This window comes from Mixophyes fleayi, unplaced genomic scaffold (genome assembly GCF_038048845.1).
Source record: "Mixophyes fleayi isolate aMixFle1 unplaced genomic scaffold, aMixFle1.hap1 Scaffold_2667, whole genome shotgun sequence".
In the NCBI taxonomy this organism is placed as follows: Eukaryota; Metazoa; Chordata; class Amphibia; order Anura; family Limnodynastidae; genus Mixophyes; species Mixophyes fleayi.
In genome coordinates this window covers 35,001-45,959 of record NW_027446752.1, presented here as the reverse complement: position 1 = coordinate 45,959, position 10,959 = coordinate 35,001, and the positions used below count along the sequence as shown (strand labels likewise).

At 45.0% G+C, this 10,959-nt stretch overlaps 2 non-coding genes and 47 pseudogenes across 2 annotated transcripts; all 49 read right to left on the bottom strand.

Moving 5' to 3' along the window:
• Positions 1–76: 76 nt before the first annotated feature.
• LOC142125991 (5S ribosomal RNA) lies at positions 77–195 on the bottom strand (annotated as a pseudogene).
• A 79-nt stretch (positions 196–274) lies between these two features.
• On the bottom strand, positions 275–395 carry LOC142125965 (5S ribosomal RNA; annotated as a pseudogene).
• Positions 396–473: 78 nt separating this feature from the next.
• Positions 474–592, bottom strand: LOC142125982 (5S ribosomal RNA; annotated as a pseudogene).
• A 280-nt stretch (positions 593–872) lies between these two features.
• On the bottom strand, positions 873–990 carry LOC142125936 (5S ribosomal RNA; annotated as a pseudogene).
• Positions 991–1,083: 93 nt separating this feature from the next.
• Positions 1,084–1,202, bottom strand: LOC142125977 (5S ribosomal RNA; annotated as a pseudogene).
• A 91-nt stretch (positions 1,203–1,293) lies between these two features.
• On the bottom strand, positions 1,294–1,412 carry LOC142125953 (5S ribosomal RNA; annotated as a pseudogene).
• An 80-nt stretch (positions 1,413–1,492) lies between these two features.
• On the bottom strand, positions 1,493–1,611 carry LOC142126000 (5S ribosomal RNA; annotated as a pseudogene).
• Positions 1,612–1,704: 93 nt separating this feature from the next.
• Positions 1,705–1,822, bottom strand: LOC142125988 (5S ribosomal RNA; annotated as a pseudogene).
• A 94-nt stretch (positions 1,823–1,916) lies between these two features.
• Positions 1,917–2,035, bottom strand: LOC142126015 (5S ribosomal RNA; annotated as a pseudogene).
• Positions 2,036–2,116: 81 nt separating this feature from the next.
• Positions 2,117–2,234, bottom strand: LOC142125994 (5S ribosomal RNA; annotated as a pseudogene).
• Positions 2,235–2,324: 90 nt separating this feature from the next.
• Positions 2,325–2,442, bottom strand: LOC142125962 (5S ribosomal RNA; annotated as a pseudogene).
• Positions 2,443–2,533: 91 nt separating this feature from the next.
• On the bottom strand, positions 2,534–2,652 carry LOC142126022 (5S ribosomal RNA; annotated as a pseudogene).
• Positions 2,653–2,734: 82 nt separating this feature from the next.
• LOC142125942 (5S ribosomal RNA) lies at positions 2,735–2,853 on the bottom strand (annotated as a pseudogene).
• Positions 2,854–2,933: 80 nt separating this feature from the next.
• On the bottom strand, positions 2,934–3,052 carry LOC142125979 (5S ribosomal RNA; annotated as a pseudogene).
• A 79-nt stretch (positions 3,053–3,131) lies between these two features.
• Positions 3,132–3,252, bottom strand: LOC142125964 (5S ribosomal RNA; annotated as a pseudogene).
• Positions 3,253–3,331: 79 nt separating this feature from the next.
• Positions 3,332–3,450, bottom strand: LOC142126012 (5S ribosomal RNA; annotated as a pseudogene).
• Positions 3,451–3,529: 79 nt separating this feature from the next.
• Positions 3,530–3,650, bottom strand: LOC142125961 (5S ribosomal RNA; annotated as a pseudogene).
• A 79-nt stretch (positions 3,651–3,729) lies between these two features.
• LOC142126005 (5S ribosomal RNA) lies at positions 3,730–3,848 on the bottom strand. Its single transcript, XR_012685057.1, has one exon. It is a non-coding gene; the product is annotated as a 5S ribosomal RNA (ribosomal RNA).
• Positions 3,849–4,128: 280 nt separating this feature from the next.
• LOC142125935 (5S ribosomal RNA) lies at positions 4,129–4,246 on the bottom strand (annotated as a pseudogene).
• Positions 4,247–4,339: 93 nt separating this feature from the next.
• Positions 4,340–4,458, bottom strand: LOC142125995 (5S ribosomal RNA; annotated as a pseudogene).
• Positions 4,459–4,549: 91 nt separating this feature from the next.
• On the bottom strand, positions 4,550–4,668 carry LOC142126021 (5S ribosomal RNA; annotated as a pseudogene).
• Positions 4,669–4,748: 80 nt separating this feature from the next.
• LOC142125999 (5S ribosomal RNA) lies at positions 4,749–4,867 on the bottom strand (annotated as a pseudogene).
• A 93-nt stretch (positions 4,868–4,960) lies between these two features.
• On the bottom strand, positions 4,961–5,078 carry LOC142125987 (5S ribosomal RNA; annotated as a pseudogene).
• Positions 5,079–5,173: 95 nt separating this feature from the next.
• LOC142125939 (5S ribosomal RNA) lies at positions 5,174–5,292 on the bottom strand (annotated as a pseudogene).
• Positions 5,293–5,373: 81 nt separating this feature from the next.
• Positions 5,374–5,491, bottom strand: LOC142125992 (5S ribosomal RNA; annotated as a pseudogene).
• A 90-nt stretch (positions 5,492–5,581) lies between these two features.
• LOC142125950 (5S ribosomal RNA) lies at positions 5,582–5,699 on the bottom strand (annotated as a pseudogene).
• A 93-nt stretch (positions 5,700–5,792) lies between these two features.
• Positions 5,793–5,911, bottom strand: LOC142125981 (5S ribosomal RNA). Its single transcript, XR_012685055.1, has one exon. It is a non-coding gene; the product is annotated as a 5S ribosomal RNA (ribosomal RNA).
• Positions 5,912–5,993: 82 nt separating this feature from the next.
• Positions 5,994–6,111, bottom strand: LOC142125998 (5S ribosomal RNA; annotated as a pseudogene).
• A 480-nt stretch (positions 6,112–6,591) lies between these two features.
• On the bottom strand, positions 6,592–6,710 carry LOC142125944 (5S ribosomal RNA; annotated as a pseudogene).
• A 79-nt stretch (positions 6,711–6,789) lies between these two features.
• Positions 6,790–6,911, bottom strand: LOC142125967 (5S ribosomal RNA; annotated as a pseudogene).
• A 68-nt stretch (positions 6,912–6,979) lies between these two features.
• Positions 6,980–7,098, bottom strand: LOC142125933 (5S ribosomal RNA; annotated as a pseudogene).
• Positions 7,099–7,177: 79 nt separating this feature from the next.
• Positions 7,178–7,299, bottom strand: LOC142125951 (5S ribosomal RNA; annotated as a pseudogene).
• Positions 7,300–7,380: 81 nt separating this feature from the next.
• LOC142126008 (5S ribosomal RNA) lies at positions 7,381–7,498 on the bottom strand (annotated as a pseudogene).
• A 95-nt stretch (positions 7,499–7,593) lies between these two features.
• On the bottom strand, positions 7,594–7,711 carry LOC142125990 (5S ribosomal RNA; annotated as a pseudogene).
• Positions 7,712–7,794: 83 nt separating this feature from the next.
• LOC142126019 (5S ribosomal RNA) lies at positions 7,795–7,913 on the bottom strand (annotated as a pseudogene).
• Positions 7,914–8,003: 90 nt separating this feature from the next.
• On the bottom strand, positions 8,004–8,122 carry LOC142125971 (5S ribosomal RNA; annotated as a pseudogene).
• A 79-nt stretch (positions 8,123–8,201) lies between these two features.
• Positions 8,202–8,320, bottom strand: LOC142125966 (5S ribosomal RNA; annotated as a pseudogene).
• Positions 8,321–8,403: 83 nt separating this feature from the next.
• On the bottom strand, positions 8,404–8,523 carry LOC142125946 (5S ribosomal RNA; annotated as a pseudogene).
• Positions 8,524–8,821: 298 nt separating this feature from the next.
• On the bottom strand, positions 8,822–8,939 carry LOC142125986 (5S ribosomal RNA; annotated as a pseudogene).
• Positions 8,940–9,021: 82 nt separating this feature from the next.
• Positions 9,022–9,139, bottom strand: LOC142125943 (5S ribosomal RNA; annotated as a pseudogene).
• Positions 9,140–9,229: 90 nt separating this feature from the next.
• LOC142125970 (5S ribosomal RNA) lies at positions 9,230–9,348 on the bottom strand (annotated as a pseudogene).
• Positions 9,349–9,427: 79 nt separating this feature from the next.
• On the bottom strand, positions 9,428–9,545 carry LOC142125937 (5S ribosomal RNA; annotated as a pseudogene).
• Positions 9,546–9,635: 90 nt separating this feature from the next.
• On the bottom strand, positions 9,636–9,754 carry LOC142125969 (5S ribosomal RNA; annotated as a pseudogene).
• Positions 9,755–9,833: 79 nt separating this feature from the next.
• Positions 9,834–9,952, bottom strand: LOC142125984 (5S ribosomal RNA; annotated as a pseudogene).
• An 83-nt stretch (positions 9,953–10,035) lies between these two features.
• Positions 10,036–10,153, bottom strand: LOC142126003 (5S ribosomal RNA; annotated as a pseudogene).
• Positions 10,154–10,243: 90 nt separating this feature from the next.
• Positions 10,244–10,362, bottom strand: LOC142125968 (5S ribosomal RNA; annotated as a pseudogene).
• Positions 10,363–10,441: 79 nt separating this feature from the next.
• On the bottom strand, positions 10,442–10,560 carry LOC142125978 (5S ribosomal RNA; annotated as a pseudogene).
• Positions 10,561–10,643: 83 nt separating this feature from the next.
• On the bottom strand, positions 10,644–10,761 carry LOC142126010 (5S ribosomal RNA; annotated as a pseudogene).
• An 81-nt stretch (positions 10,762–10,842) lies between these two features.
• LOC142125945 (5S ribosomal RNA) overlaps positions 10,843–10,959 on the bottom strand; it is a 118-nt pseudogene continuing 1 nt past the window's right edge.

The following is a 10,959-nucleotide window of genomic DNA, read 5'->3' as shown; positions in this document are numbered from 1 at the left end:
TCTTGCCTACTGACCTACATCTCAACACCAGCATTGAAGGAAGCAGGATCAAGAGAGAAAAAAAAAATAAAAAAAAAACCTACAGCACCTTGTATTCCCAGGTGGTCTCCCATCCAAGTACTAATCAGGCCTGGCCCTTCTTACCTTCCAAGATCAGATGAGATTGGGCTTTTTCAGGGTGGTGTGGCTGTAGGTATTGCTTGCTTACTGACCTACATCTCTTATACATCTCAACACCAGCATTGAAGGAAGCAAGAACAACAGAGAAAAAAAAAGCCTACAGCACCTTGTATTCCCAGGTGGTCTCCCATCCAAGTACTAACTAGCTAGGCCCGCCCTGCTTAGCTTTCAAAATCAGACGAGATTGGGTTGTTCAGGGTGGTGTGGCTGTAGGTATTGCTTGCCTACTGACCTACATCTCAACACCAGCATTGAAGGAAGCAGGATCAAGAGAGAAAAAAAAATAAAAATAAAACCTACAGCACCTTGTATTCCCAGGTGGTCTCCCATCCAAGTACTAACCAGGCCCGGCCCTGTTTACCTTCCAAGATCAGACGAGATTGTGCTTTTTCAGGGTGGTGTGGCTGTAGGTATTGCTTGCTTACTGACCTACATCTCTTATACATCTCAACACCAGCATTGAAGGAAGCAAGAACAACAGAGAAAAAAAAAGCCTACAGCACCTTGTATTCCCAGGTGGTCTACCATCCAATTACTAACTAGCTAGGCCCGCCCTGCTTAGCTTTCAAAATTAGATGAGATTGGGCTTGTTCAGGGTGGTGTGGCTGTAGGTATTGCTTGCCTACTGACCTACATCTCAACACCAGCATTGAAGGAAGCAGGAACAAGAGAGAAAAAAAAAAGAAAAATAAAACCTACAGCACCTGGTATTCCCAGGTGGTTTCCCATTCAAGTACTAATCAGGCCCGGCCCTTCTTAGCTTATAAGATCAGATGAGATTGGGCATGTTCAGGGTGGTTGACTGTAGGTATTGCTTGCCTACTGACCTACATCTCTTATACATCTCAACACCAGCATTGAAGCAAGCAGGAACAAGAGAGAAAAAAAAACGAAAAAAAAAAAAACCTACAGCACCTGGTATTCCCATGTGGTCTCCCATCCAAGTACTAACCAGGCCCGCCCCTCCTTAGCTTCCAAGATCAGACGAGATTGGGCTTGTTCAGGGTGGTGTGGCTGTACGTATTACTTGCTTACTGCCCTACATCTCTTATACATCTCAACACCAGCATTGAAGGAAGCAGGAACAAGAGAGAAAAAAAACCGAAAAAAAAAAACCTACAGCATCTGGTATTCCCAGGTGGTTTCCCATCCAAGTACTAACCAGGCCCGGCTCTGCTTAGCTTCCAAAATCAGACGAGATTGGGCTTGTTCAGGGTGGTGTGACTGTACTAATTGCTTGCCTACTGACCTACATCTCAACAACAGCATTGAAGGAAGCAGGAACAAGAGAGAAAAAAAACCGAAAAAAAAAAACCTACAGCATCTGGTATTCCCATGTGGTCTCCCATCCAAGTACTAACCAGGCCCGCCCCTCCTTAGCTTCCAAGATCAGACGAGATTGGGCTTGTTCAGGGTGGTGTGGCTGTACGTATTACTTGCTTACTGCCCTACATCTCTTATACATCTCAACACCAGCATTGAAGGAAGCAGGAACAAGAGAGAAAAAAAACCGAAAAAAAAAACAACCTACAGCAACTGGTATTCCCAGGTGGTCTCCCATCCAAGTACTAATCAGGCCCGGCCCTTCTTAGCTTCCAAGATCAGATGAGATTGGGCATGTTCAGGGTGGTTGACTGTAGGTATTGGTTGCCTACTGACCTACATCTCTTATACATCTCAACACCAGCATTGAAGCAAGCAGGAACAAGAGAGAAAAAAAAAACGAAAAAAAAAACAACCTACAGCACCTGGTATTCCCAGGTGATCTCCCATCCAAGTACTAACCAGGCCCAGCCCTGCTTAGCTTGCAAAATCAGACGAGATTGGGCTTGTTCAGGGTGATGTGACTGTACATATTGTTTGCTTACTGACCTACATCTCAACAACAGCATTGACGGAAGCAGGAACAAGAGAGAGAAAAAAATGAAAAAAAAAAAACCTACAGCACCTGGTATTCCCAGGTGGTCTTCTATCCAAGTACTAATCAGGCCTGGCCCTGCTTAGCTTCCAAGATCAGATGAGATTGGGCATGTTCAGGGTGGTTGACTGTAGGTATTGTTTGCCTACTGACCTACATCTCTTATACATCTTAACACCAGCATTGAAGGAAGCAGGAACAAGAGAGAAAAAAAAATGAAAAAAAATACCTACAGCACCTGGCATTCCCAGGTGGTCTCCCATCCAAGTACTAATCAGGCCCGGCCCTTCTTAGCTTCCAAGATCAGATGAGATTGGGCATGTTCAGGGTGGTTGACTGTAGGTATTGCTTGCTCACTGACCTACATCTCTTATACATCTCAACACCAGCATTGAAGGAAGCAGGAACAAGAGAGAAAAAAAAACGAAAAAAAAAAACCTACAGCATCTGGTATTCCCAGGTGGTTTCCCATCCAAGTACTAACCAGGCCCGGCCCTGCTTAGCTTCCAAAATCAGACGAGATTGGGCTTGTTCAGGGTGGTGTGACTGTACTAATTGCTTGCCTACTGACCTACATCTCAACAACAGCATTGAAGGAAGCAGGAACAAGAGAGAAAAAAAAATGAAAAAAAAAACAACCTACAGCAACTGGTATTCCCAGGTGGTCTCCCATCCAAGTACTAACCAGGCCCGGCCCTGCTAAGCTTCCAAAATCAGACGAGATTGGGCTTGTACAGGGTGGTGTGACTGTACATATTGCTTGCCTACTGACCTACATCTCAACAACAGCATTGAAGGAAGCAGGAACAAGAGAGAAAAAAAAATGAAAAAAAAAAACCTACAGCACATTGTATTCCCAGGTGGTCTCCCATCCAAGTACTAACCAGGCCCGACCCTGTTTACCTTCCAAGATCAGACGAGATTGGGCTTTTTCAGGGTGGTGTGGCTGTAGGTATTGCTTGCTTACTGACCTACATCTCTTATACATCTCAACACCAGCATTGAAGGAAGCAAGAACAACAGAGAAAAAAAAAGCCTACAGCACCTTGTATTCCCAGGTGGTCTCCCATCCAAGTACTAACTAGCTAGGCCCGCCCTGCTTAGCTTTCAAAATCAGACGAGATTGGGTTGTTCAGGGTGGTGTGGCTGTAGGTATTGCTTGCCTACTGACCTACATCTCAACACCAGCATTGAAGGAAGCAGGATCAAGAGAGAAAAAAAAAATAAAAAAAAAACCTACAGCACCTTGTATTCCCAGGTGGTCTCCCATCCAAGTACTAATCAGGCCTGGCCCTTCTTACCTTCCAAAATCAGATGAGATTGGGCTTTTTCAGGGTGGTGTGGCTGTAGGTATTGCTTGCTTACTGACCTACATCTCTTATACATCTCAACACCAGCATTGAAGGAAGCAAGAACAACAGAGAAAAAAAAAGCCTACAGCACCTTGTATTCCCAGGTGGTCTCCCATCCAAGTACTAACTAGCTAGGCCCGCCCTGCTTAGCTTTCAAAATCAGACGAGATTGGGTTGTTCAGGGTGGTGTGGCTGTAGGTATTGCTTGCCTACTGACCTACATCTCAACACCAGCATTGAAGGAAGCAGGATCAAGAGAGAAAAAAAAAATAAAAATAAAACCTACAGCACCTTGTATTCCCAGGTGGTCTCCCATCCAAGTACTAACCAGGCCCGGCCCTGTTTACCTTCCAAGATCAGACGAGATTGGGCTTTTTCAGGGTGGTGTGGCTGTAGGTATTGCTTGCTTACTGACCTACATCTCTTATACATCTCAACACCAGCATTGAAGGAAGCAAGAACAACAGAGAAAAAAAAAGCCTACAGCACCTTGTATTCCCAGGTGGTCTACCATCCAATTACTAACTAGCTAGGCCCGCCCTGCTTAGCTTTCAAAATTAGATGAGATTGGGCTTGTTCAGGGTGGTGTGGCTGTAGGTATTGCTTGCCTACTGACCTACATCTCAACACCAGCATTGAAGGAAGCAGGAACAAGAGAGAAAAAAAAAAGAAAAATAAAACCTACAGCACCTGGTATTCCCAGGTGGTTTCCCATTCAAGTACTAATCAGGCCCGGCCCTTCTTAGCTTATAAGATCAGATGAGATTGGGCATGTTCAGGGTGGTTGACTGTAGGTATTGCTTGCCTACTGACCTACATCTCTTATACATCTCAACACCAGCATTGAAGCAAGCAGGAACAAGAGAGAAAAAAAAACGAAAAAAAAAAAAACCTACAGCACCTGGTATTCCCATGTGGTCTCCCATCCAAGTACTAACCAGGCCCGCCCCTCCTTAGCTTCCAAGATCAGACAAGATTGGGCTTGTTCAGGGTGGTGTGGCTGTACGTATTACTTGCTTACTGCCCTACATCTCTTATACATCTCAACACCAGCATTGAAGGAAGCAGGAACAAGAGAGAAAAAAAACTGAAAAAAAAAAACCTACAGCATCTGGTATTCCCAGGTGGTTTCCCATCCAAGTACTAACCAGGCCCGGCCCTGCTTAGCTTCCAAAATCAGACGAGATTGGGCTTGTTCAGGGTGGTGTGACTGTACTAATTGCTTGCCTACTGACCTACATCTCAACAACAGCATTGAAGGAAGCAGGAACAAGAGAGAAAAAAAACCGAAAAAAAAAAACCTACAGCATCTGGTATTCCCATGTGGTCTCCCATCCAAGTACTAACCAGGCCCGCCCCTCCTTAGCTTCCAAGATCAGACGAGATTGGGCTTGTTCAGGGTGGTGTGGCTGTACGTATTACTTGCTTACTGCCCTACATCTCTTATACATCTCAACACCAGCATTGAAGGAAGCAGGAACAAGAGAGAAAAAAAACCGAAAAAAAAAACAACCTACAGCAACTGGTATTCCCAGGTGGTCTCCCATCCAAGTACTAATCAGGCCCGGCCCTTCTTAGCTTCCAAGATCAGATGAGATTGGGCATGTTCAGGGTGGTTGACTGTAGGTATTGGTTGCCTACTGACCTACATCTCTTATACATCTCAACACCAGCATTGAAGCAAGCAGGAACAAGAGAGAAAAAAAAAAACGAAAAAAAAAACAACCTACAGCACCTGGTATTCCCAGGTGATCTCCCATCCAAGTACTAACCAGGCCCGGCCCTGCTTAGCTTGCAAAATCAGACGAGATTGGGCTTGTTCAGGGTGATGTGACTGTACATATTGTTTGCTTACTGACCTACATCTCAACAACAGCATTGACGGAAGCAGGAACAAGAGAGAGAAAAAAATGAAAAAAAAAAAACCTACAGCACCTGGTATTCCCAGGTGGTCTTCTATCCAAGTACTAATCAGGCCTGGCCCTGCTTAGCTTCCAAGATCAGATGAGATTGGGCATGTTCAGGGTGGTTGACTGTAGGTATTGTTTGCCTACTGACCTACATCTCTTATACATCTTAACACCAGCATTGAAGGAAGCAGGAACAAGAGAGAAAAAAAAATGAAAAAAAATACCTACAGCACCTGGCATTCCCAGGTGGTCTCCCATCCAAGTACTAATCAGGCCCGGCCCTTCTTAGCTTCCAAGATCAGATGAGATTGGGCATGTTCAGGGTGGTTGACTGTAGGTATTGCTTGCTCACTGACCTACATCTCTTATACATCTCAACACCAGCATTGAAGGAAGCAGGAACAAGAGAGAAAAAAAAAAAGAAAAAAAAACAACCTACAGCACCTGGTATTCCCAGGTGGTCTCCCATCCAAGTACTAATCAGGCCCGGCCCTTCTTAGCTTCCAAGATCAGATGCGATTGGGTTTGTTCAGGGTGGTGTGGCTGTAGGTATTGTTTGCCTACTAACCTACATCTGAACACTAGCATTGAAGGAAGTAGGAACAAGAGAGAAAAAAAAACTTAAAAAGAAAAAACCTACAGCATATGGTATTCCCAGGTGGTCTCCCAGCCAAGTACTAATCAGGCCCGGCCCTGCTTAGCTTCCAAGATCAGATGAGATTGGGCATTTTCAGGGTGGTTTACTGTAGGTATTGCTTGCCTACTGACCTACATCTCTTATACATCTCAACACCAGCATTGAAGGAAGCAGGAACAAGAGAGAAAAAAAAACGAAAAATAAAACTAACATCACCTGGTACTCCCAGGTGGTCTCCCATCCAAGTACTAACCAGGCCTGACCTTGCTTAGCTTCCAAGATCAGACGACATACGGCTTGTTCAGGGTGGTGTGGATGTACGTATTACTTGCTTACTGACCTACATCTCTTATACATCTCAACACCAGCATTAAAGGAAGCAGGAACAACAGAGAACAAAAAAACCTACAGCACCTTGTATTCCCAGGTGGTCTCCCATCCAAGTACTAACCAGGCTCGGGCCTGTTTAGCTTCCAAGATCAGGCATTTTCAGGGTGGTGTGGTTGTAGGTATTGCTTGCTTACTTACTGACCTACATCTCTTATACATATCAACACCAGCATTGAAGGAAGCAGGAACAACAGAGAATAAAAAAACCTACAGTACCTTGTATTTCCAGGTGGTCTCCCATCCAAGTACTAACCAGGCCTGGCCCTGCTTAGCTTCCAAGGTCAGACGAGATTGGGCTTGTTCAGGGTGGTGCGTCTGTAGGTATTGCTGGCTTCCTGCCCTACATCTCTTATACATCTCAACACTAGCATTGAAGGAAGCAAGAACAACAGAGAAAATAAAAGCCTACAGCACCTTGTATTACCAGGTGGTCTCCCATCCAAGTACTAACTAGCTAGGCCCGCCCTGCTTAGCTTTCAAAATCAGATGAGATTGGGCTTGTTCAGGGTGGTGTGGCTGTAGGTATTGCTTGCCTACTGACCTACATCTCAACACCAGCATTGAAGGAAGCAGGAACAAGAGAGAATAAAAAAACCTACAGTACCTTGTATTTCCAGGTGGTCTCCCATCCAAGTACTAACCAGGCCTGGCCCTGCTTAGCTTCCAAGGTCAGACGAGATTGGGCTTGTTCAGGGTGGTGCGGCTGTAGGTATTGCTGGCTTCCTGCCCTACATCTCTTATACATCTCAACACTAGCATTGAAGGAAGCAAGAACAACAGAGAAAATAAAAGCCTACAGCACCTTGTATTCCCAGGTGGTCTCCCATCCAAGTACTAACTAGCTAGGCCCGCCCTGCTTAGCTTTCAAAATCAGATGAGATTGGGCTTGTTCAGGGTGGTGTGGCTGTAGGTATTGCTTGCCTACTGACCTACATCTCAACACCAGCATTGAAGGAAGCAGGAACAAGAGAGAAAAAAAAAAAAGAAAAATAAAACCTACAGCACCTGGTATTCCCAGGTGGTCTCCCATCCAAGTACTAATCACGCCTGGCCCTTCTTAGCTTCCAAGATCAGATGAGATTGGGCATGTTCAGGGTGGTTGACTGTAGGTCTTGCTTGCCTACTGACCTACATCTCTTATACATCTCAACACCAGCATTGAAGGAAGCAGGAACAAGAGAGAAAAAAAAACAAAAAAAAAAAAACAACCTACAGCACCTGGTATTCCCAGGGGGTCTCCCATCCAAGTACTAGCCAAGCCCAGCCTGCTTAGCTTCCAAGATCAGATGCAATTGGGTTTGTTCAGGGTGGTGTGGCTGTAGATATTGCTTGCCTACTAACCTACATCTGAACACTAGCATTGAAGGAAGTAGGAACAAAAGAGAAAAAAAAACGAAAAACAAAACAAACCTACAGCATATGGTATTCCCAGGTGGTCTCCCATCCAAGTACTAACCAGCACCGACCCTGCTTAACTTCCAATATCAGACAAGATTGGGCTTGTTCAGGGTGGTGTGGCTGTAGGTATTGTTTGGCTTCTGACCTACATCTCTTATACATTTCAATACCAGCATTAAAGGAAGCAAGAACAAGAGAGAAAAAAAAACGAAAAATAAAACCTACATTACCTGGTACTCCCATGTTGTCTCCCATCCAAGTACTAACCAGGCCTGACCTTGCTTAGCTTCCAAGGTCAAACGAGATAGGGCTTGCTCAGGGTGGTGTGGCTGTAGGTATTACTTGCTTACTGACCTACATCTCTTATACATCTCAACACCAGCATTGAAGGAAGCAGGAACAACAGAGAACAAAAAAACCTACAGCACCTTATAATCCCAGGTGGTCTCCCATCCAAGTACAAAACAGGCTTGGCGCTGCTTAGCTTCCAAGATCAGACGAGATTGGGCTTTTTCAGGGTGGTGTAGCTGTAGGTATTGCTTGCTTACTTACTGACCTACATCTCTTATACATCTCAACACCAGCATTGAAGGAAGCAGGAACAACTGAGAATAAAAAAACCTATAGCACCTTGTATTCCCAGGTGGTCTCCCATCCAAGTACTAACCAGGCCTGGCCACTGCTTAGCTTCCAAGGTCAGACGAGATTGGGCTTGTTCAGGGTGGTGTGGCTGTAGGTATTGCTGGCTTACTGCCCTACATCTCTTATACATCTCAACACCAGCATTGAAGGAAGCAGGAACAAGAGAGAAAAAAAAATGAAAAAAAAAACCTAGAGCACCTGGTATTCCCAGGTGGTCTCCCATACAAGGAGTAACCAGGCCTGGAACTGCTTAGCTTCCAAGATCAGATGAGATTGGGCATGTTCAGGGTGGTTGACTGTAGGTATTGTTTGCCTACTGACCTACATCTCTTATACATCTCAACACCAGCATTGAAGGAAGCAGGAACAAGAGAGAAAAAAAAATGAAAAAAAATACCTACAGCACTTGGTATTCCCAGGTGGTCTCCCATCCAAGTACTAATCAGGCCCGGCCCTTCTTAGCTTCCAAGATCAGATGAGATTGGGCATGTTCAGGGTGGTTGACTGTAGGTATTGCTTGCCTACTGACCTACATCTGAACACTAGCATTGAAGGAAGTAGGAACAAGAGAGAAAAAAAAACGAAAAAAGAAAAAACCTACAGCATATGGTATTCCCAGGTGGTCTCCCATCCAAGTACTAATCAGGCCTGGCCCTGCTTAGCTTCCAAAATCAGATGAGATTGGGCATTTTCAGGGTGGTTTACTGTAGGTATTGTTTGCCTACTGACCTACATCTCTTATACATCTCAACACCAGCATTGAAGGAAGCAGGAACAAGAGAGAAAAAAAACCGAAAAATAAGACCTACATCACCTGGTACTCCCAGGTGGTCTCCCATCCAAGTACTAACCAGGCCTGATCTTGCTTAGCTTCCAAGATCAGACGATATAGGGCTTGTTCAGGGTGGTGTGGCTGTACGTATTACTTGCTTACTGACCTACATCTCTTATACATCTCAACACCAGCATTGAAGGAAGCAGGAACAACAGAGAACAAAAAAACCTACAGCACCTTGTATTCCCAGGTGGTCTCCCATCTAAGTACTAACCAGGCTCGGGCCTGTTTAGCTTCCAAGATCAGATGAGATTGGGCATTTTCAGGGTGGTTTACTGTAGGTATTGTTTGCCTACTGACCTACATCTCTTATACATCTCAACACCAGCATTGAAGGAAGCAGGAACAAGAGAGAAAAAAAACCGAAAAATAAGACCTACATCACCTGGTACTCCCAGGTGGTCTCCCATCCAAGTACTAACCAGGCCTGATCTTGCTTAGCTTCCAAGATCAGACGATATAGGGCTTGTTCAGGGTGGTGTGGCTGTACGTATTACTTGCTTACTGACCTACATCTCTTATACATCTCAACACCAGCATTGAAGGAAGCAGGAACAACAGAGAACAAAAAAACCTACAGCACCTTGTATTCCCAGGTGGTCTCCCATCTAAGTACTAACCAGGCTCGGGCCTGTTTAGCTTCCAAGATCAGATGAGATTGGGCATTTCCAGGGTGGTGTGGCTGTAGGTATTGCTTGCTTACTTACTGACCTACATCTCTTATACATCTCAACACCAGCATTGAAGGAAGCAGGAACAACAGAGAATAAAAAAACCTACAGTACCTTGTATTCCCAGGTGGTCACCCATCCAAGTACTAATCAGGCCTGGCCCTTCTTAGCTTCCAAGATCAGATGAGATTGGGCATGTTCAGGGTGGTTGACTGTAGGTATTGCTTGCCTTCTGACCTACATCTCTTATACATCTCAACACCAGCATTGAAGGAAGCAGGAACAAGAGAGAAAAAAAACCGAAAAATAAGACCTACATCACCTGGTACTCCCAGGTGGTCTCCCATCCAAGTACTAACCAGGCCTGATCTTGCTTAGCTTCCAAGATCAGACGATATAGGGCTTGTTCAGGGTGGTGTGGCTGTACGTATTACTTGCTTACTGACCTACATCTCTTATACATCTCAACACCAGCATTGAAGGAAGCAGGAACAACAGAGAACAAAAAAACCTACAGCACCTTGTATTCCCAGGTGGTCTCCCATCCAAGTACTAACCAGGCTCGGGCCTGTTTAGCTTCCAAGATCAGATGAGATTGGGCATTTCCAGGGTGGTGTGGCTGTAGGTATTGCTTGCTTACTTACTGACCTACATCTCTTATACATCTCAACACCAGCATTGAAGGAAGCAGGAACAACAGAGAATAAAAAAACCTACAGTACCTTGTATTCCCAGGTGGTCTCCCATCCAAGTACTAATCAGGCCTGGCCCTTCTTAGCTTCCAAGATCAGATGAGATTGGGCATGTTCAGGGTGGTTGACTGTAGGTATTGCTTGCCTACTGACCTACATCTCTTATACATCTCAACACCAGCATTGAAGGAACCAGGAACAAGAGAGAAAAAAAAACAACCTACATCACCTGGTACTCCCAGGTGGTCTCCCATCCAAATACTAACCAGTCCTGGCCTGCTTAGCTTCCAAGATCAGATGCGATTGGGTTTGTTCAAGGTGGTGTGGCTGTAGG